The sequence below is a fragment of the Scyliorhinus torazame genome, chromosome 6 (assembly GCF_047496885.1).
Source record: "Scyliorhinus torazame isolate Kashiwa2021f chromosome 6, sScyTor2.1, whole genome shotgun sequence".
In the NCBI taxonomy this organism is placed as follows: Eukaryota; Metazoa; Chordata; class Chondrichthyes; order Carcharhiniformes; family Scyliorhinidae; genus Scyliorhinus; species Scyliorhinus torazame.
The window spans coordinates 217104951-217128933 of NC_092712.1; the positions used below are offsets into that span (position 1 = coordinate 217104951).

A 23983-nucleotide genomic window follows, 5' to 3' on the forward strand; every position below is an offset into this window, starting at 1 on the left:
CACTCATACCAAGAAATCGCATCATTTCCCGTTGTGTCGAGGGTATCGGAAACTCCCCAATAACTTCTGTTTTCACATCCCATGGGGCCATTCGACCCTGTCCGATTGGATGGCCAAGGAAATTTGTCCCCAATTTTAGCAGTGTGGTCGCTCCACTGACGGACTTGCTCAAGAAGTGTAACAAATTCCAGTGGACAGCGGAGTGTCAACAGGCATTTGATGGCCTGAAGGCTGTGTTAACCACTGCTCCTGTGTTAGCCATCCCAAATTATACGAAACCATTCAAAGTGGCAGTTGATGCTAGTGATGTGGGTGTAGGTGCGGTGCTTCTACAAGACGACGACGAAGGGCTAGAGCGGCCTATTGGTTATTTTTCATATCTAGTAAAGAATTTAAGTAGCTCCTCCACAATCTTTTTAGCTGTAATATTACGTACTGGAATGGCCTCTGGAAACCTAGTAGACACATCCATTATAGTCAAAAGATATTCATTCCCACTTTTTGTTTTAGGATGCGGTCCTACGCAATCAATTAGGACACTTGTAAAAGGTTCCTCAAATGTTGTAATGGGTATTAAGGGCGCTGGTTTTATCACTGCTTGAGGTTTCCCTATCATTTGACATGTGTCACATGATTGACAAAATTTAACTACATCTTTATGTAGTCCAGGCCAATAAAAATGTTTCTGGATTTTAGCATGAGTTTTCCTTATTCCCAAATGACCTCCTACTGGTACCTCATGTGCAACCCGCAACACCTCCTTTCTATACCCTTCCGGTAATACTACTTGATGAACTTCTGCCCACTTTTCATCCGCCTGCATATGTAAAGGTCTCCATTTTCTCATCAAGACATTACTTTTACAGTAATAACACTCTGGTATATACGCAGATTCCTCTTCAGTGTATGCTTTCTGATACATCCGTTTTATTTCTAGATCTTTTTGTTGTAACTCCGCCAATTTTCCTGAACTAAAAATATCCGCCTCATCCTCCACCTGTTCTTGTTCTTTTTCAACCATCTGATCAAAAATCGTTTCTGATAATTGCACTTCCACTTCATCTTCACTCTTTGATTTCTCCTCTTTTCTTAACCTGTGATTTTGCGACCTTGTTACTACACAATCCGGAAAAATCCCAGGATATTCGTCCTTCAACACTTCAGCTGTCTGATTTTCCACTGGCTTATGAACCACAGTAGGCATCACTCCCACTTGCGATCCAGCTGTATCATTACCCAAGATAAACTGTATTCCTGGCAAGATAGTTTCTCTGTTACTCCTACTACCACTTCACCACTCTTCACTGGACTTTCCAACCTTACCTTATATAATGGAACACTACTCCTCTCACCCTGAATTCCACATATTACCACCTTTTCTGGCAACATTCTTCCCAAACTACATAACTCCTCATCTCTTACCATTAAAGATTGACTAGTTCCCGTATCTCTTAAAATTGTGACTTCTTTACCTACTCCTCCTGATACACATGAATAAACTTTACCCACACAAGTAAATTCTTTAAAGAGATCTGGCACCTTCTTATCAATCAGCTCTTGATCAGGCTGTACAATATTTTGCACCTCCTTCGCTTCAGTTGGGCTTTCCTTTACCACTTTAACAAACCCCATTGTCTTATCCTGTTTTACCACATCAGCCTTCCCAGTGCTTTTCTTCAACCATCAACACTGTGACTTTACATGGCCTAGTTTATTACAGTGAAAACATTTGAAACTATTCATTTCTTTTCCACCCTCCTGGATTTCTTTTTTAATCTGAGATACACTCTCCTTATTATCTCCCATCAGATCACCTTTACTTTTACCACTTGAGTATTTCTCATGTTCCCAGTTTCTATCCCTCACAGGCTGAAACTGATGTCGGAAGCCAAGCTTTGATTTATGAACTAATTCATCGTGATGTAAACACTTGCCTAGCCCTACCTACCAGCTTTGTTTGAATCAGTAATACCCACATGTCCTGTGGCCATTTCATTTGTTTAGCTACCTTCTCAAATGAAATGAAAAAGGCTTCTATCCCCTTATCGTCAAACCTTGGCAATGCTTGGACATATTTAAATAGATCCCCACCACGCCTTCGACCATAACGCTCTTTCTCGCTATCATCCAACTGTATGTTTCCCTTTACGTCTGCCAATTTTAACTGACTGTCATGCTTCATGGCAATTTTCTGAAGTTCAAACTCTCTCTCTTTATCTTTTTCCCTGATCTGTATCTCCCTTTCTTTATTTTTTGTTCTGCTAGAGCCATTCTTTCTTTGTTTCTTTCTTCTCTCTCCTTTCATTTTTCTTTCATTGCATATTCAAGCTGCTTTAATTCTTTTTCATGGTCAAGTTGCTTAATCTGCAACTGGATCTTTGCCATTTCTAATGAGTCAGACTGTATCTCAGGCAACTTTAAATGCTTAGCCACCGCCATAATTACCTCATCTTGTCGCATTTTGTCAGGTAATGTTAACTGCAATGTTTTTGCCAAATCTAACAGTCTGCTTTTAGTCTCTGTCCGTAAGGTACTGCGTGTGACCGTCTCCACCCCCAAAAACTTCTGAGCCTCTGAAAGAGCTATTGTCCACAACACACTCCCCACTTAAACTAAAATACCACAACTGAAAAGCAACCACAATATGCTCACCCCTCACTGTCTTTAAGTTCACTAAGCCAATCCAATAGATAGACTTTTATCCCCCTCGAGCCTCCAATTGTTATGGGCCAGGGTTTAGAGAACCCCAAAGTGTATCATGGAGTTCACCTGACCCACAACTTTTAATACACTGTGGTATGGGGAGTACACGGCCCACTCTAGAGGCATGGTACAGCAGAAATGGAAAAGTATTTTTTTTAAACAAAACAATGTTTATTCTATGAACTCAAGTTAACCTTTTTAAAACAAACAGTGAATATCTTAGCAACCATTAATTCAAAGGTAACACCCAACGAATACAACACTAAGTAATCCTTCAAGCTGTCCTTTTAACATCCAAAAAACTTAACAACCTTTAAACAGAAGCACATCAGGGTTTACATTCAATACTGAAAACATTAAAATTTCTGAATTCACCAAATGATCAAGAGATAGTCCTTCATGGCAGAGAGATCAACAGTACAGCTGCGTTGGCTGACTTCAGCTGCAACACTATGAAAAACGAAACCAAAAAGACAGAGACACCCAAGCTTTTCTCAAAGTGAAACTAAAAAGCAGAACCAGAGCTCAGCTACACCCACACTCTGACATCACTGCAGTAACATAAGCAGCCAAACATTTCTTAATGCGACATTCTCATGACACGAGCGGGGAGGGTGCAGACTGTTAAGATGACGATTCTCCCGAGATTCTTGTTCATATTTCAGTGTCTCCCCGCTTTCATGCCGAGGTCCTTCTTTAAGAGGCTGAATAAAATTATCATGGGATTTGTCTGGGCGGGGAAGTCCCCGCGGGTGAGGAAGATGATGCTCGAAAGGAACAGAGGAGAAGGGGGGCTGACGTTGCCGAACTTCAGCAACTACTACTGGGCAGACAACATAGCGAAGATAAGGAAATGGATGGTGGGTACGGGGTTGGTTTGGGAGTGGATGGAGGCTGCTTCGTGCAGGGGTACCAGTTTGGCAGTACTGGTTACGGCGGTCTGCCGCTCCAGCCGCGCGGTACTCCACCAGCCCTATAGTGGTAGCGGCTCTTCGGACCTGGGGCCAGTGGAGGAGGCATAGAGGGAAGTGAGAGCATTGGTGTGGACCCCAATCTGCGGCAATCACCGATTTGCCTCGGGGAACATGGACGGTTGGTATCGACTGTGGCGGAGGGCGGGGATTGCGAGGGTGGGTGATCTGTTCTTGGAAGGGAGCTTCACGAGCATGAGGGCGTTGGAGGAGAATTTGGGCTGGCAGGAGGGAATGATTTTAGATACTTACAGATGAGGGGTTTCATGCGCAGGCTGGTGCCGTCCTTCCCACGCCTCCCGCCAAAGGGGAGGCAGGACAGGGTAGTATCGAGGGGAGAGGTAGGTGAGGGCAGAGTCTCAGATATTTACAAATAACTAATGGGAGCAGAGGATACACAGACTGAGGATCTGAAGCTTAAGTGGGAAGAGGAGCTCGGGGGGGGGGGGAGATGGAGGACGGTATTTGGGCAGAAGCTCTGAGCAGAGTAAACACAACCGAAACGTGCGCCAGGCTCAGTCTGATCCAGTTTAAGGTCGTGCACTGGGCCCACATGACGGTGGCCCGGATGAGTAAATTCTTCGGGCTGGAGGACAAGTGTGCCAGATGCGCCGGTGGGCCAGCTAATCATGTGCATATGTTCTGGTTGTGCCCTAAACTCAGGGGGTACTGACAGGGATCCCAGGAATGGTAGGCCTAACATACGATGAACGTCTGAGGATCCTGGGATTATATTCATTGGAGTTTAGGAGGTTGAGGGGAGATCTAATAGAAACTTACAAGATAATGAATGGCTTAGATAGGGTGGATGTAGGGAAGTTGTTTCCGTTAGCAGGGGAGACTAGGACCCGGGGGCACAGCCTTAGAATAAAAGGGAGTCACTTTAGAACAGAGATGAGGAGAACTTTCTTCAGCCAGAGAGTGGTGGGTCTGTGGAATTCATTGCCACAGAGGGCGGTGGAGGCCGGGACGTTGAGACAGAAGTTGATAAATTCTTGATTTCTCGAGGAATTAAGGGCTATGGAGAGAGAGCGGGTAAATGGAGTTGAAATCAGCCATGATTGAATGGTGGAGTGGACTCGATGGGCCGAATGGCCTTACTTCCGCTCCTATGTCTTATGGTCTTATGGATTCGCGAACATCATGTCCCGGGTTTTGAAAACTTGGGTGGTAATGGGTCCTGAGGTGGCAATCTTTGGGGTGTCGGAGGACCCGGGAGTCCAGGAGGAGAAGGAGGCCGACATCTTGGCCTTTGCTTCCCTGGTAGCCCGACGACAAATACTATTGGCATGGAGGGACTCAAGGCCCCCGAAGACCGAAGTATGGCTATTGGACATGGCGAGCTTTCTCGGTCTAGAGAAAGATAAGTTTGCTTTGAAAGGTTCACTATCGGGGTTCGCCCGGAGGTGGCAGCCATTCATTGACTTCTTCGCGGAGAATTAACCATCAGCAGGGTGGCGGGGGGGAGGGGGGCTAGGGTAGAGTAGAGTAGGGGGTGGTTTAGGCAGGTCCTTGCGAGAATGGAGTTGTGGTTTGCACTATGCGTTATTTGCTTGTCCTTTTTGTACAGTACTATACAGTGTCATTGCTTTAATGCAAAAATACCTCAATAAAATTGTTTATTAAAAAAAAACTATCTATCTTTATCTTGAAAACACTTAATGAAGGAGCCTGAACTGCTTTACTGGGCAGGGAATTCTGTAGATTCACAACCCTTTGGGTGCAGAAGTTCCTCCTAAACTCAGTCCTAAATCTACTTCCCCTTATTTTGAGGCTATGCCCCCTAGTTCTACTTTCACCCGCCAGTGGAAACAACTTCCCCGCATCTATCATATGTATTCCATTCATAATTTTATATGTTTCTATAAGATCTCCCCACATCCTTCTAAATTCCAAAGAGTACCGTCCCAGTCTACTCAACCTCTCCTCGTAATCCAACCCCTTCAGCTCTGGGATTAACCTAGTGAATCTCCTCTGCACACCCTCCAGCACCAGTACGTCCTTTCTCAGGTAAGGAGAATAAAACTGAACACAATACTCCAGTTGTGGCCTCACTAACACCTTATACAGTTGCAGAATAACCTCCCTAGTCTTAAACTCCATCCCACTAGCAATGAAGGACAAAACTCCATTCGCCTTCTTAATCACCTGTTGCACCTGTCAACCAACGTTTTGTGACTCATGCACTAGGACACCCAGGTCCCTCTGCACAGCAGCATGTTTTGATATTTTATCGTTTAAATCATAATCCCTTTTGCTGTTGTCCCTACCAAAATAGATAACCTCACATTTGTCAACATTGTATTCCATCTGTCAAACCCTAGCCCGTTCACTTAAACTATCCAAATCCCTCTGCAGACTTGGATTGGATTTGTTTATTGTCGCGTGTACCGAGGTACAGTGAAAAGTATTTTTCTGCGAGCAGCTCAACAGATCATTAAGTACATGAGAAGAAAAGGGAATAAAAGAAAATGCATAATAGGGCAACACAACATATACAATGTAACTGCATAAGCACTGGCATCGGATGAAGCATACAGGGTGTAGTGTTAATGAGGTCAGTCCATAAGAGGGTCATTTAGGAGTCTGGTAACAGTGGGGAAGAAGCTGTTTTTGAGTCTGTTTGTGCATGTTCTCAAACTTCTGTATCTCCTGCCCGATGGAAGAAGTTGGAAGAGTGAGTAAGCCGGGTGGGAGGGATCTTTGATTATGCTGCCCGCTTTCCCCAGGCAGCGGGAGGTGTAGATGGAGTCAATGGATGGGAGGCAGGTTCGTGTGATGGATTGGGCGGTGTTCATGACTCTCTGAAGGTTCTTGCTTCCTTGGGCCGAGCAGTTGCATTCCAGGCTGTGATGCAGGCCGATAGGATGTTTTCTATGGTGCATCTGTAAAAGTTGGTAAGGGTTAATGTGGACTTCCAGTGTCCTCTGCACTTTTTGCTTTGCCACTCATCTTAGTGTCGTCTGCAAACTTGGACACATTGCACTTGGTCCCCAACTCCAAATCATCTATGTAAGTTGTGAACAATTGTGGGCCCAACACCAATCCCTGAGGGACACCAATAGCTACTGATTGCCAACCAGAGAAACACACATTAATCCCCACTCTTTGCTTTCTATTAATTAACCAATCCTCTATCCATGCTACTACTTTACCCTTAACACCAGGCATCTTTATCTTATGCAGCAACTTTTTGTGTGGCACCTTGTCAAAAGCTTTCTGGAAATCCAGGTATACCACATCCATTGGCTCCCCATTGTCGACCGCACTGATAATGACCTCAAAAAATTCCACTAAATTAGTTAGGCATGACTTGCCCTTTATGAACCTATGCTGCGTCTGTCCAATGGGACAATTTCCATCCAGATGCCTCACTATTTTTTCCTTGATGATAGATTCCAGCATTTTCCCTATGACTGAAGTTAAGCTAACTGGCCTATAATTTTCCACTTTCTGCCGACCTTCATTTTAAACAGTGGTGTCACGTTTGCTCATTTCCAATCCGCCGGGACCACCCCAGAGTCTCGTGAATTTTGGTAAATTATCACGAGTGCATTTGCAATTTCCCTAGCCATCTCTTTTAGTACCCTGGGATGCATTCCATCAGGGCCAGGAGACTTGTCTACCTTTAGCCCCATTAGCTTTCCCATCATAACTCCTTAGTGATAACAATCGTTTCAAGGTCCTCACCTGTCATAGCCTCATTTCCATCAGTCACTGGCATATTATTTATGTCTTCCACTGTAAAGACCGACCCAAAAACCCTGTTCAGGTCCGCAGCCATTTCCTCATCTCCGATTATTAAATCTCCCTTCTCATCCTCTAAAGGACCAATATTTACCTTAGCCAATTTTTTTTCTTTATATATTTGTAGAAACTTTTACTATCTGTGTTTATATTCTGGGCAAGTTTACTCTCATAATCTATGTCACTCTTCGTTATAGCTTTTTTAGTAGCTTTCTGTTGCCCCCTAAAGATTTCCCAATCCTCTAGTCTCCCACTAATTTTGCCACTTTGTATGCTTTTTCCTTCAATTTGATACTCTCCCTTATTTCCTTAGATATCCACCGTCGATTTTCCCTCTTTCTATCGTCCTTCCTTTTTGTTGGTATAAACTTTTGCTGAGCACTGATGTCAAAGTTTCTTAATTTTTCTAACTCTACCGCTACATCTTGGTGCAGAGGTGGAGACAGCCTGCTAACTGATAAGCCCTGTTGTTTTTGGGGGGAATCCTCTAGAAGGCCGAGGCCTGGAAGACCCCGGCCTGTTTTGGGTAACCTGCTATGGGGCAGGTGCACCCTCCTCGGTCTGTATGTTGGAGGTGATGGGGTCACGGGCAAAGAGGATTGGGATCGGCTAAAGACTTGTGGGGTCACCTGGGTGGATCGTTCCGGGATCTCCAGCAGCACGGTAGCACAAGTGGATAGCACTGTGGCTTCACAGCGCCAGGGTCCCAGGTTCGATTCCCCGCTGGGTCACTGTCTGTGCGGAGTCTGCACGTTCTCCCCGTGTCTGCGTGGGTTTCCTCCGGGTGCTCCGGTTTCCTCCCACAGTCCAAAGACGTGCAGGTTAGGTGGATTGGCCATGCTAAAAATTGCCCGTAGTGTCCATAAGGGTTGGGAGGGGTTATTGGGTTGCGGGGATAGGGTGGAAGTGAGGGATTAATGTGGGTCGGTGCAGACTCGATGGGCCGAATGGCCTCCTTCTGCACTGTATGTTCTATGTAATCTATGTAATCTCCAGCTGCTGGGCCTCCTCCCTATGAGTGTCTTAGAGAACCTGCCTGTTCAGGAGGAGAAGGGGCAGGTCAGAGTGCATATCCGGCAAAATCCGCTTGATCAAGGTCTTCAAGGTGGCTGTCACCTTCCCATGGAAACCTTGAGGCACTCGCATGTGGAGCCATATGGGGGACTGAGTGGCACAGTGGTTAGCGCTGCTGCCTCACAACTCCAGGGGCCCAGGTTCAATTCCAGCCTTAGGTGACTGTCTGTGTGGAGTTTGCACTTTCTCCCCATGTCTGCGTGGGTTTCCTACGGGTGCTCCGTTTCTTCCCACAGTTCAAAGATGTGCGGGTTAGGTTGATTGGTCATGCTAAAAATTGCCCCTTAGTGTCCAAAAGGTTAAGTAGGGTTACAGGGTTAGGGTGGAGGTGTGGGCTTAAGTAGAGTGCTCTTTCCAAGGGCTGGTTCAGACTCGATGGGCTGAATGGCCTCCTGCTGCACTGTAGTGATTCTATGATTCAAACAGAACATAGATAAGCTAATCCATCATTCTTGCTCGCCTGTTGGCTACTTTTCACAATTCTACTTGATGTTCCGCTGCCTGTTGATGTATCTCCACCATGTTTGCGATGGCCATTTCCACAGGCTCAGCTGTGCCTGTCCTCCAGCAGTCCTCAGAGTGCCAGACACTTGGGCTGTTACTGCCTCTAACTGCTGCAGAGGCATGTCAGTGAGGTGTTTCCCAGAATGCGACCCTGAGCCTAATCTAGATCTCTGACCCACCCGGTTGTGTGTCTCTGCGCTAGTGGAGGGCACAGGTGAACACAGTGACAAATCTTCATATATATCCTCATCATCCTTCCCTGGAGTGGTCTAGGATCAGAGGCATCGGTTGGTTCTGCTGGTCTGTCTGGACCTGCTGCTGCCTGTAAGAGATAGCAGATAGATTTAGTTCAGGAAGAGGCATACTACAACATTGAAAGTCACAATGTCAGAATGTGATGAACCCAAGGAGGGCTCATCTCTACTGGCTGGCTGGGAGAGGCTGATTTCACCTTCCCCACAGGAGCAATTCCCGTCCTCCCCCTCCAACTTGGTTGCATCTTCCTCAAATGTGGCGAGATCCTGGATGTCAGTTTTCCCTCCTCCAAACTGGGATCTCTCCCTCTTGTTGAGGGGCTGGTTTAGCACAGTGGGCTAAACAGCTGACTTGTAATGCAGAACAATGCCAGCAGCACGGGTTCAATTCCCGTACCGGCCTACCCGAACCGGCGCCGGAATGTGGCGACTAGGGGCTTTTCACAGTAACTTCATTGAAGCCTACTTGTGACAATAAGCGATTATTATTATTATGGAGACAAATGGATGGAAGGTGATGAGAAGGGATGGGGACAAGAGGTTGGGAAGCATGCATGCCTTCTGTGTGTGGGCTGAGCCCTCCCCAATAAGGTCTGAGGATGGATTTTTTGCAACAAGATTGATGATATGCTGGGGATGAAAAATTTCCCTTGAGACAGTCAGAGCTCGTGTGTTCCACGATGATATTGTGCAAGATCCCTGAATAGTGTAACCGTTGAGTGCATGGTGCCACTATGGGAATGTCAGATTCGAGTGAGCTGAAGGCTACCTTACCCTGTTGGAATGAATAAGAATATCCACTTCCTACACTGGACGATGTTTCTCGGGCGGGTGCCCGATGAGCTGACCTCCCTTGTCACCGCCTCCCGGCTGGTGGGGTGAGGATGGTGGGCCTCCTGGATCCACCCTTAGAGCAGAGCACATTGCTGTGCTGGCAGGATCCATAGATGAGGGCCACAAGGGAGTCATTGTTAACCTTGGTGCAGCTTTCTTCGTGGTTACAGCCATCTTGAAACAATTCCTCCACATAGCTGGGCTGGAGAGTGTAAATATCTGTGTTCAGGGGCTGTTTAAATATTGCCCCTGGACCTGGCTATGGTTGGGGTGGGGCGGGGGGGGGGGGATCAAATCCATTCCCACCCTGCCACGTGATCCGGAGAGCTCCTCGCCAAAGCTTAATTAATTAATTAATGAGGTTCTGAGGGTGAATGATTGAGTGTGAATTCCCAGCTTGCTGCCCAGCAGGAAAGATACCACAAAGTCCGCTTGTCATGACACTTAATCTCACAAATGGAAAAGTCTGCTCAGTGTGACTGAGTGAGGTAATCGCACATTGCAATCCCTGATCCTGATCATGTGCCGAAACAATTTTCATCTCCTTAATCTAGAGAATGATATTCTCCTATTTACAGCGGTAGTTTAACGTACTTTGATACGTTCAATGAAACAACAAGGAATTAAATAAAATGGATTGAGTAAAATCAAAATACTGCAGATGCAGGAAATCTGGGTCAATAAGAGAAAAACCTAGAAAACCACAACAGGTTATTCTTTATCAATAGAGAGAGACATGTGTTTTGGATATGTATTCTTCTTCATGAAAAATTGATTCAGTTTTACTGAAATGTGTAGGCCTAGAAACTTGGACCATGGAAGTGCCTGCTTTTTCTTTTTTGGGTGGTAAGCAGCCTGCTAAATTCCAAGGAAGGCTGTTGTGGCCACCAGAGCAGGTCAGAGGCTCAGAATCCTGTGGTGAGTAACTCACCTCCTGACTCCCCAAACTCTGTCCACCATCACCAAAGCACAAGTCAGGAGTGTGATGGAAACTCTCCACTTGCTGGGTGATCGCAGCTCCAACAATACTGACAAAGCTTGACACCATCCAGGACAATGCAGCCCGTTTATTTGGCACCTCGTCCACAAACATTCACTCCCTCCACCACTGGCGCAAAGTGGCAACAGTGTGTACCATCTACAAGATGCAGTTCAGGAACTCACCAAGACTCCTTAGGCAGCACCTTCCAAACCCATGACCGCTAACATCTCGAATGACAAGGGTAGCAAATAGTTGGAAACATACCACCTGGAGGTTCACCTCCAAGTCACTCACCACCCAGTCTTGGAAATATATTACTGTTCCTTCACTGATTTACCAGGCAAGCACTTTCCTGACCATATGCTGAACCTACATAGCACGAGGGGCTGTAAGCTATAGGAAGGCCCTCTCAATAGATCTAGTCATGAATCATGCAGTGCTTACAGCCTAGTTGCTACTTTATTATTCCTGGCTGCTACTTGACTTTTCTCATTGCATTGTATCACTCTGGAAAGTTCCTTTTTTTTGCACAGGGAGATGTTTTCTGGCACAATTGTTGTTTCTCTTTGACTCACAAGTAGTTTGATTGCAGACTTGGATGTGGGTGTCATAGGATTGCCTTTTATGCTGGAGGAAAAGAGAGAATACCATGGAAGATAACACATAGCAGGAAAAGCCGAATGGAGTACTGAACAGGCGCTATATCCACAGGGAGCTGTTCTCCTCCATCATCTTTTCAGAGGATCAATGTAGGAAGGACTTTTCTTCACGCAGGAGACTGCCACTGAACCATGCCATTTGCTGCAACAACAAATATGTACTCAAGCCAAGGCGTGGGCGGCACTGCCTGTGCTGTCAAGGGTGTCAAGGTCACCTTGACCCTCAGTATTTATAGACTCCATTCAAGCTGCAACATGTGACATCAACAATATCTCACATTTCTCAGGACACCAATGTATGAACATAGTGTTCATAATGCAGGGTGACGTGGATAATGCCATGTTGTAATACATCTTCAAGTGTTGGTCATGGTTCAGTTGGTAGCGCATCTACCTCTGAATCAGCAGGTTCAAGTCTCATCCCTGACCTTGTGCACAAAAATCAAAGCAGACACTAGAGCCTTATTTCAGCTACGGTGTTAAACCAAGGCCTTGTTGTCCTGCTAGGGTGTGTGTAAAACAGGGCTTTTCAAAGTGCGGGTCACAACACACGGGTCTGTTGCGGGTTGGTGTCGGGAGGGTTGCGGAGCGATTGGTCGCGGCATTCCCACGATGGTCCCAATCGTGGGAGAAGCGCTCAACGGCCGTTATCAGAATTTTTGTTGAATGTGATGGCTGCTGCCACCTTTTAAATGAAAAAGAAATGAGGCGTGCTCGATCTTCTAGCCAAGAGCAGCAGCAATGAGAAGGTCACTTGCCCTGCCGATACACTTGATGTCAAGTGCCCTGTATGAACGTGCTTTTGGCACCAAATCACAGAGGAGAACCTCTTCCATTTTCTAGCTGTTGGCAAGGTAGAGGGCTGTGAAGATGGGTCTTTTTTTTACAAGTAAGTGACATCCAGAAACACAAACAGGCAGTGTACCCACTGGCCAGAATCTGTCATCTGAATCTGCTGACGAGAGTTGCCCCTGGGAGTCTAGGTCAGGAAGAGCAGTGCTAGTCTTAACTCTGTACAGAGCTCCAGGGCCTCTGGTTAACAGCATACAAAGAAGAAACTTAACTCAGGAACAAAGCAGTAAGAAGATAATTTCTTGAGGTTTGGTTTTGTCAATTGTGCCAATGCAAATAAGGATGCAAAGCCCAGGTGTGCTAAGCGCAGGGAAGTACTGGCAAATGAGAGAAGTTTCAGAATTTGAAATTAATTTTGAGGTTGAGACCCTAGAGTCAGTTATTATTTACAGCTGACTCTAAATGAAAGGACTAAGCTGCTGTACCTGACCTGTGGTAGCACATTAAAAGCACGCGAAAAGCTCATGAGGCTGTCAACATTCTGGCGTAGCATCTCCCTGCAGAATCCACTACTGAGTAAAACACACATTTTGTTGCTATTGTCCTTCACGGTGACCTACATATGCAAGGTTAGATTTGCTGGTCTCACAAAGATGAAGACGGCACAAAAGAACTGCCTAAACTCTGCACCTGATATGTGCATTGCCCTCTCCTGATTGGAGTGAGATCGTGAGGACAAAGCAGGCTCCAGTTTTGCATTAAAGGTAAGTAAACGTGGTGTGTGTCATGAACATCTGCTGGCGGATGTCCTGAAGGTCGACAGGTTGGCAAATGTGGGTCACTGGAAGAAAGGCTTGAAAAATACTGATGTAAAAGATCCCATGGCATTATTTGAAAAAGAGCAGAGGATTTATCCCTGGTACCCTGGCTACGGTTTCCCCCTCAATTAAGATCACAAAGGAACAGATTATCTGGTCATTTTCACATTGATTTTGTGGGAGTTTGCTGAGTGCAATTTGCTTGGTGTGCTTACATTTTAAAAAGTACACCATTGTCTGTAAAGCAGTTTGACATGTCCAGTGGCCATGAAAAACATTATATCAGTGCTCCCCAAACAATTTTCCAATGTGACCCCATTTAATCCTTGAGCATTAGCAAAATCCAAACCACAATAAAGAAACACAATAATATTTAGTAATTATTAAAGTATGCACATTTCAATATGTTATATAAAAATAAAAATCTGTCTGGTTAAAGTGCTTTGTGAAGATGTTACTACTTTATGTACTCACCAGTCCATTATTTCTTCTGAGTCACTCCAGCTTGTGGACTTTGGCCAGGAAGTAGTGGATACTATTGATGTTCAGTGTTACTGATCTATAGCAACGTCATACCAAGGTTCCCTGAAGACCATCTTGGCATCATTGATTTTAATGTAAGGTGAGTCAACTAAACTTTTAATGTTCCACTGAGGATTTTAAATTACACAAGATGATACTTAAAGACCCTGAGGCTGTTGTTTAACTTTGGATTCTGGGACACCCAATGCAGCTTTAAAATAAAATGGATTTAATTTACAAGGTAGTTAACTTACCTGAATATGGAACTGGAAAGTGGAATGCTTCTGTACAGGCATAAAGCATAATGTGCTGCAGACACTGGCCACTGAGGCATCAACCAAGCTCTCCATCTTCCACAGGGACAGAAGCCTCAGGGAAGCTCTTCTCCTGTCTCCTCCACCACACAGAGAAAAACACATACACACTCTAATCAATCCCTCTCTGCTACCCCCATATACACGCATTTTTTTTTAAATATATTTTATTCAAAATTTTTGGCCAACCATGACAGTACATTGTGTATCCTTTACACAGTAATATAACAATGTAAATAACAATGGCCAGTTTTAAGCAAGAAATAAATAATATATAAACAACATCAAAATTAAAAAACAAAACTAAATGGCAACTGCCTTGTCCCAAATAAATACTCTCCAAAAATACAATTTAGCAGTCCAATATACAATTACCTATAACAACAACCTATACATATTATACATATACACTAACATCCCTGAGAGTCCTTCTGGTTCCTCCCCCCCCCCCCCGGGTTGCTGCTGCTGTCTTCTTCTTTTCCATTGCCTCTATCTTTCTGTGAGGTATTCGACGAACGGTTGCCACCGCCTGGTGAACCCTTGAGCCGATCCCCTTAGGACGAACTTAATCCGTTCCAACTTTATAAACCCTGCCATGTCATTTATCCAGGTCTCCACACCCGGGGCTTGGCTTCCTTCCACATCAACAGTATCCTGTGCCGGGCTACTAGGGACGCAAAGGCCAAAACATCAGCCTCTTTCGCCTCCTGCACTCCCGGCTCCTCTGCAACCCCGAATATAGCCAACCCCCAGCTTGGCTCGACCCGGACCCCCACCACCTTCGAAAGCACCTTTGTCACCCCCACCCAAAACCCCTGTAGTGCCGGACATGACCAGAACATGTGGGTGTGATTCGCTGGGCTTCTCGGGCATCTCGCACACCTATCCTCTACTCCAAAAAATTTACTGAGCCGTGCTCCAGTCATATGCGCCCTGTGTAACACCTTAAATTGTATCAGGCTTAGCCTGGCACACGAGGACGATGAGTTTACCCTACTTAGGGCATCAGCCCACAGCCCTCCTCAATCTCCTCCCCCAGCTCCTCTTCCCATTTCCCTTTCAGCTCATCTACCATAATCTCCCCCTCGTCCCTCATTTCCCTATATATGTCTGATACCTTACCGTCCCCCACCCATGTCTTTGAGATCACTCTGTCCTGCACCTCCTGCGTCGGGAGCTGCGGGAATTCCCTCACCTGTTGCCTCGCAAAAGCCCTCAGTTGCATATACCGGAATGCATTCCCTTGGGGCAACCTATATTTTTCGGTCAGCGCACCCAGACTTGCAAACGTCCCATCTACAAACAGATCTCTCAATTGTGTTACTCCTGCTCTTTGCCATGTTCCAAATCCCCCATCCATTCTCCCCGGAGCAAACCTATGGTTATTTCTTATCGGGGACCACACCGAGGCTCCCGTCTTACCCCTATGCCGTCTCCACTGCCCCCAGATTTTCAGAGTAGCCACCACCACCAGGCTTGTGGTGTATTTCTTCGGTGAGAACGGCAACGGCGCCGTCACCATAGCTTGTAGGCTAGTCCCCCTACAGGACGCCCTCTCCAATCTCTTCCACGCCGCTCCCTCTTCTTCTCCCATCCACTTACTCACCATTGAGATATTGGCGGCCCAGTAGTACTCACTTAGGCTCGGTAGTGCCAGCCCCCCCCTATTCCTACTACGCTGTAAGAATCCCTTCCTCACTCTCGGGGTCTTCCCGGCCCACACAAAACTCATGATACTCTTTTCGATCCTTTTGAAAAAAGCCTTCGTGATCACCACCGGGAGGCACTGAAACACAAAAAGGAATCTCGGGAGGACCACCGCCTGCACCCTCCCTGCCAGTGACAGGGATACCATGTCCCATCTCTTGAAGTCCTCCTCCATCTGTTCCACCAACCGCGTTAAATTTAACCTATGCAATGTGCCCCAATTCTTGGCTATCTGGATCCCCAAGTAGCGAAAGTCCCTTGTTACCTTCCTCAGCGGTAAGTCCTCTATTTCTCTGCTCTGCCCCCCTGGATGCACCACAAACAACTCACTTTTCCCCATGTTCAGTTTATATCCTGAAAATTCTCCAAACTCCCCAAGTATCCGCATTATCTCTGGCATCCCCTCCGCCGGGTCCGCCACATACAACAACAAATCGTCCGCATACAGAGATACCCGGTGTTCTTCTCCTCCCCTGAGTACTCCCCTCCACTTCCTGGAACCCCTCAGTGCTATTGCCAGGGGCTCAATCGCCAGTGCAAACAATAATGGGGACAGAGGACATCCCTGCCTCGTCCCTCTATGGAGCCGAAAATATGCAGACCCCCGTCCATTCGTGACCACGCTCGCCATCGGGGCCCTATACAGCAGCTGTACCCACCTAATATACTCATCTCCAAAGCCAAATCTCCTCAACACCTCCCACAAATAATCCCACTCCACTCTATCAAATGCTTTCTCGGCATCCATCGCCACCACTATCTCCGCTTCCCCCTCTGGTGGGGGCATCATCATTACCCCTAGCAGCCTCCGTATATTCGTATTCAGCTGTCTCCCCTTCACAAACCCAGTTTGGTCCTCATGGACCACCCCCGGGACACAATCCTCTATCCTCATTGCCATTACCTTGGCCAGAATCTTAGCGTCTACATTCAGGAGGGAGATAGGCCTATAGGACCCGCATTGCAGCGGGTCTTTTTCTTTCTTTAGGAGAAGCGATATCGTTGCCTCTGACATAGTCGGGGGCAGCTGTCCCCTTTCCCTCGCCTCATTAAAGGTTCTCATCAGTAGCGGGGCGAGCAAGTCCACGTATTTCCTGTAAAATTCAACTGGGAATCCATCCGGTCCCGGAGCCTTCCCCGCCTGCATGCTCCTAATTCCTTTCACTACTTCCTCCATTTCGATCTGTGCTCCCAGTCCCACCCTCTCCTGCTCCTCCACCTTAGGAAATTCCAGCTGGTCCAGAAAACACATCATTCTCTCCTTCCCATCCGGGGGCTGAGCTTCATATAATCTTTCATAGAATGCCTTGAACACTCCATTCACTCTCTCCGCTCCCCGCTCCATCTCTCCCTCCTCATCCCTCACTCCCCCTATTTCCCTCGCTGCTCCCCTTTTCCTCAATTGGTGGGCCAGCAACCTGCTCGCCTTCTCCCCATATTCGTATTGTACACCCTGTGCCTTCCTCCACTGTGCCTCTGCAGTACCCGTAGTCAGCAAATCAAATTCTACGTGTAGCCTTTGCCTGTCCCTGTACAGTCCCTCCTCCGGTGCCTCCGCATATTGCCTGTCCACCCTCAGAAGTTCTTGCAGCAACCGCTCCCGTTCCCTACTCTCCTGCTTTCCTTTATGTGCCCTGATTGATATCAGCTCCCCTCTAACCACTGCCTTCAGCACCTCCCAGACCACTCCCACCTGGACCTCCCCATTATCATTGAGTTCCAAGTACTTTTCAATACACCCCCTCACCCTTAGACACACACCCTCATCCGACATTAGTCCCATGTCCATTCTCCAGGGTGGACGCCGTTCTTTTTCCTCCCCTATCTCCAAGTCCACCCAATGTGGAGCATGATCCGAAATAGTTATGGCCGTATACTCCGTCCCCCTCACCTTCGGGATCAGCGCCCTTCCCAAAACAAAAAAGTCTATTCGCGAATAAATTTTGTGGACATAGGAGAAAAACGAAAACTCCTTACTCCTAGGTCTACTAAATCTCCATGGGTCTACTCCTCCCATCTGCTCCATAAAGTCTTTAAGCACCTTGGCTGCTGCCGACCTCCTTCCAGTCCTGGACCTCGATCTGTCCAGCCCTGGTTCCAGCACCGTGTTAAAATCTCCACCCATTACCAACTTCCCCACATCTAGGTCCGGGATACGTCCTAACATGCGCCTCATAAAGTTGGCATCATCCCAGTTCGGGGCATATACGTTCACTAAGACCACCGCCTCCCCCTGTAATTTGCCACTCACCATCACGTATCTGCCCCCACTATCCGCCACTATGGTCTTTGCCTCAAACATTACCCGCTTCCCCGCTAATATAGCCACCCCCCTGTTTTTCGCATCTAGCCCCGAATGAAACACCTGCCCCACCCATCCTTTGCGTAGTCTAACCTGGTCTATCAGTTTCAAATGCGTCTCCTGTAACATAACCACATCTTCCTTAAGTTTCTTTAGGTGTGCGAGTACCCGTGCCCTCTTTATCGGCCCGTTCAGCCCTCTCACATTCCACGTGATCAGCCGGGTTGGGGGGCTCTTTACCCCCCCCCCCCCTTGTCGACTAGCCATCCCCTTTTACCCAGCTCCTCACCCGGTTCCCACGCAGCAGTGTCCCCCCCAGGCGGTGCCCCCCCGCCCCGCCCACCCCCCCCCATACCAGCTCCCCCTTCTCCCCAGCAGCAGCAACCCAGTAAATCCCCCCCTCCCACCCCCCCCCGCTAGATCCCCCACTAGCGTAGTTACACCCCCCATGTTGCTCCCAGAAGTCAGCAAACTCTGGCCGACCTCGGCTTCCCCCCGTGACCTCGGCTCGCACCGTGCGACGCCCCCTCCTTCCTACTTCCCTATTCCCGCCATAATTATCATAGCGCGGGAACAAAGCCCCCAACTCCTCCACCTCCCTTCCTCCCTCCCCCACAACCTGTGGAAGAGAGAAAAGTTACCGGGTCGCAGGATTAACAACATAAAAATCATCTCTCCCCCCTTTTTTACCCCCCCCCCTCTTCGCCCCCCATATTCGCCCCACCACTTTGTCTCGAACATTCTTTTTTAATAACCCTCTCATTCCAATTTCTCTTCAACAATAAATGTCCACGCCTCATCCGCCGTTTCAAAGTAGTGGTGCTTCCCTTGATATGTGACCCACAGTCTTGCCGGCTGCAGCATTCCAAATTTGATCTTCTTTTTATGAAGCACCGCCTTGGCCCGATTAAAGCTCGCCCTCCTTCTCGCCACCTCCGCACTCCAGTCTTGATATACGCGGATCACCGCGTTCTCCCATCTACTGCTCCGAGTTTTCTTTGCCCATCTTAGGACCATCTCTCTGTCCTTAAAACGGAGGAATCTCACCACTATGGCTCGAGGAATTTCTCCAGCCCTCGGTCTTCGCGCCATAACTCGATAGGCTCCCTCCACCTCCAGCGGACCCGTCGGGGCCTCCGATCCCATCAACGAGTGCACCATCGTGCTCACATATGCCCCGACGTCCGCCCCTTCTGCACCTTCAGGAAGACCAAGAATCCTTAAATTCTTCCTCCTCGCATTATTCTCCAGCACCTCCAGCCTTTCCACACACCGTTTATGGTGTGCCTCGTGCATCTCCGTCTTCACCACCAGGCCCTGTATATCGTCCTCGTTCTCGGCAGCCTTTGCCTTCACGACCCGAAGCTCCCGCTCCTGGGTCTTTTGCTCATCTTTTAGCCCTTCAATCGCCTGTAATATCGGGGCCAACAGCTCCTTCTTCATCTCCTTTTTAAGCTCTTCCACGCAGCGTTTCAAAAACTCGTGTTGTTCAGGGCCCCATATTAAACTGCCACCTTCCGACCCCATCTTGGTTTTTGCTTGCCTTCCTTGCCGCTGCTCTAAAGGATCCACCGCAATCCGGCCACTTTCCTCTCCTTTTTCCATCCGTATCCAGGGGGGATTCCCTTCTGGTTTACCGCACAGTGCTTTTAGCCGTTAAAATTGCCGTTGGGGCTCTTATTAAGAGCCCAAAAGTCCGTTCCACCGGGAGCTGCCGAAACGTGCGACTTAGCTGGTCATCGCCGCACCCGGAAACCATATACACGCATTTTAATCAGCCTCTTCCCCTCCACCCCCATTCACACATTGTAATCGCCCAACAACACATACAGATTAGCCAGTAGGTGGTGGCCAGTGGAAAGGCATGGCAGCACTGAGAGCATGAACCAACTGTAGTCTTGAGAAGGGGAAAAAACCCTGAGACCAAGAAACAAGCAAGGCAAGGACAGGCCCAGAGGCCGCTCCGGCCTCTGTGCAGGACACAGTCTTGGGAGGGCAGGAAGTCCACAACCCCAATTGCTCATTCCGTTACTCAAAAGGAGGTCACGGCCCAAGGCTTGGAAATGGTTGCACTATATAAATGCATGTCCTTCATTTTTTTCTTTCATATTTCCCATTACTAGCCTGGCTTCTCTATTAATTGAAAGGAATTGCACTCTCCCGATGTACAGTTACTTTGTGACCACTGGCAGTGCATCATGCAGGCTACCTTGGCAGCAGGCATGAATCTTATTCTGTGCCAGTGCTCTGTTCCACTTTCATCCCAACCCAGGCTATCAAATTACAGCAAGCTTTTAGGCAACAATGAGGAACCTGCACATTGCTGCAAAACATGCCTCCAATGAGAATCAATCTGCCACCACAAACATCATCAATCAAACAATGTGTGTGCTCAAGCAATACTTCCACTACCTAGACATCAGGAGGAGCTTTGCTGTATGCCCCGACTGGGTAGACATCTTTTTCTAGATGCCCGGCAATATTGGAAACATTAGGGACCAACCTTTATGGGCACCTAGGCAGCAACAAATAGAGGAACTATGAATAGGAAGAGGGAAGAGGAGCAGCAGAGGGAAGAGAAAGGGGGAGAGGAGCAGGGGGCACCAGAGTCCACCACAACTTCCACTTGCCTGAGTTCTCAGCAGCAAGCTCACTGAGATGTGTTTAAACTGGATCCATACCCCCATTCTCCTTTAACTGACAGTGTTACAATCTTTACAACCACCATATGATTGCCTTCCTTCATTCAAAACTTCTTGGGCCGATGATCACTCCACAACAAAGACAAAAGCCAACACCAAATCTAGATCACAGCACAAATTTAACAATTTGGGAAATTGCCAGAATTTGAGAAAGAAATCTGATCACTCTTTTAGAAGCCCTGAGTGCGTGACTAGCAAGCTTTTTTTTATTTCAGTGTTCCAATATGATGCTTCCTCAGTGGCTACAGTTTAGTAGTCAGAAGGCTGTTAAGCTTCTATGAGGGCACCATTTGGCCTCAGGGGCCCTACTCAAGCAGCTCTGGTCATAGAAGGAACTGGCTTAAGACTGCAGCATCTTGGTGTGGTTTGCAGGTGTTTGGACTGTCTGATTACCTGCAATTGAAGGATACCGGTGGAATGCCTGATGAGGAAGTAAACAAGACATCTTTTTGGCGGAGATCTTCATGATTGTCTACCATGGGGACAAGGCCATTCTCCTGGAATGACACCACTAGGGTATTGCTGGAGAGCAGATGTGATTCTCTGGAATCCCATTTCACCATTGGTCCCCACAGCTGAGTTGGCAACAATCTGAGCTTCCACGGCAGCTGTCAAATCATATCCGTTTCCACTGTAGCATTGATGGGTTTGGCTAGACCATCCGACAGCAGCAAAAACAAACTGCATTTGTACAGAACCTTTCAAATATTATAATATTGCATTGCACCTTTTAAAATTATTATCGAACAACATTTGACACCAAACTACATTTGGAAACATTAAGACACTGACCAAAGATTTGACCATAGATGTTATAAGGAGTGTCTTAAAGAAATAGAGAGGGAGAGAGACTTAGAATTCCAGAGCTTAGGGCCTAGGCAGCAGAAGGAGTGTGAAACAGTGATCAGAATTGAAAGAACACCGAGGTCCCAGGGTTTGCAGGGCTGAAGAAGGTTAGGGGGGGGGGAGAGAGAGACAACATTGGTATTTGAAAACAAGGGTGGGAATTTTAAAACTAAGTTATTGCCAAATCAATGTAGTCGGTGGGCACAGAGGTGATGGGTAAGTGGGACTTGGTGTGGGTAAGGACATGGGCAGCAGTTACCAATGAGCTCAAGTTAATTGAAGGTGCAGGGTAGGAGGTCCCCAGGAGAGCATTTAAATAGTCTAATCTAGACATTTTAATAAAGCATGGATGAGAAGATAAGCTAAAGCAGGGTAGAGGCAGACATGCTATGGAGTTGAAAAGAGGCAGTCTTGGTAATGGAGAGGATATGGGGCCAGAGATAAAGTTGGTGTCAAATAAGACACCAAGGTTGTAAATAGTCCGCCTCAGACATTTGCCCAGGGAGACAAATGGACAACAGTGGAAAGGTAGGGAAGGAGGATGATGTGGTCAACCATATTGAAGGCTGCAGATGGGTTGGGAAGGATGAGGAGGGATGAGGAGGGATGTGGGCAGCACGGTAGCACAGTGGTTAGCACAGTTGCTTCACAGCTCCAAGGTCCCAGGTTCGATTCTCGGCTTGGGTCACTGTCTGTGTAGAGTCTGCATGTCCTCCCCATGTCTGCATTGGTTTCCTCCGGGTGCTCTGATTTCCTCCCACAGTCTAAAGATGTGCAGGTTAGATGGATTAGCCATGCTAAATTGCCCTTAATATCCAAAAAGGTTAGGTGGGGTTACTGGGTTATGGGGATAGGTTGGAGGTGTGGGCTTAAGTGCGGTGCTCTTTCCAAGGGCCGGTGCAGACTCGATGGGCCAAATCGCCTCCTTCTGCCCTGTAAATTCTATGATTCTATGATATAGTTACAGTCACGAGAATGCAATTTGTGATTTTGATAAGGGATATTTGAGTATTGGGATGGAAACTTGATTGGAGGATTCAAGATGTGAGAAAAATGGTCATGGATTAGGAAGGCCACAGAATGAGCAAAGATGCAGAAAAAAAAAGGGAGGCTGGTGATGGGGCGAACATTTGTGGCAAACAGGATGTTTTTTTTTGAAGAGGAGGTGATGATGGAAGAATGAATGGAGTAGGTGACAGTACCTGAGAAAAGGGAAGCATTGATAGCATCATTTAATGGGCATCAGTAAGGGAGGTTCAATAGCCAGTGGTTTGGTGGGAATAGGCTTGAGAGGGCAAGAGGGAGATGCACAAGATGGGCTCAGCGAGGGTATGAGGTGAGATTGGAGAGAAGTTAGAGAACATGAGTTCAGGCCTTGGGAAGAAGGGAGGATCTTGAATGAATTTGGCTTGGTAGCTGGGAAAGGGAAGAAAGTAGCAGAGGCAGCTGAATAATTGGCCTCAATCATCGTGACAAAGAGTCAATGTGCTCCTTGCACTTGTTGAGTGAGAGTGGAGGAAGCAGGTAAGAGAAGACATACTCTGATACCAAATTGTTAAAATCCCCTGTATATGATAGGCTACAAGGGTGTATTGTATGGGTATATTAAAATATATACTGAGCAAACCCACATTGGATAGGCCAAATCTTCCACTGAGCGGCAATCACTGTCAGATTGCCATTCATCTCCAATTATCTTACCTGGGACTGGAGCTCCACATTTCTCGCCTCAGGACCAGGACCTCCAACCTAGGCCTGCTGAGAAATGTGGAGTATAGCTAGCTATACCTGGAGGCATTCAATACAATACAGAAGCATCGGGGGTAGGGAGGGGGGGATCATGCCCTCCTTTTGTGGCACAGGCTGTTTGGGTATGTTTAAATGTCAATTTGTTTAAATGTCACTTTGACATGTTAGGAGAGGAAGTAAGTGTGTAAGGTAAGTCAGTGAGGGATTAGAGTGGGTCGGGGTGTTGGAGGGCTTGAGGACATTCAAGGGATAAGGGGTATGATGAAATGCATAAAGAAATTCTGTTCATAATATTATACATGACCTCTGACCACCAGGTGGCAGTGTAAACCCATCATGTGACACTGTGGCTGGGGAGATGGAAGTAAGTCATGTTGGAGAGTAGACGGATTTTGCAGTAGCTCTATAATAGTTAGTTAGTGTTAGAAGTTTGTTATTTTATTGATTCTAATTATCTTTACCATGCAGTTGTTTCATCTTTTTTAAATAAATTTTGAGTACAC

The 23983-nt window shown here is 47.1% G+C and overlaps 1 long non-coding RNA gene across 2 annotated transcripts in view; it reads right to left on the reverse strand.

The window, feature by feature from the left end:
• Nucleotides 1-2892: 2892 nt before the first annotated feature.
• Nucleotides 2893-23983, reverse strand: part of LOC140425292 (uncharacterized) — a 46311-nt gene continuing 25220 nt past the window's right edge. For both annotated transcript variants that reach the window (XR_011947812.1, XR_011947813.1), the window contains 2 exons: nucleotides 9179-9321; nucleotides 2893-6559 (listed from right to left, as the gene is read on the reverse strand). This is a non-coding gene — a long non-coding RNA (uncharacterized lncRNA). The remainder of the gene's footprint in view (nucleotides 6560-9178; nucleotides 9322-23983) is intronic.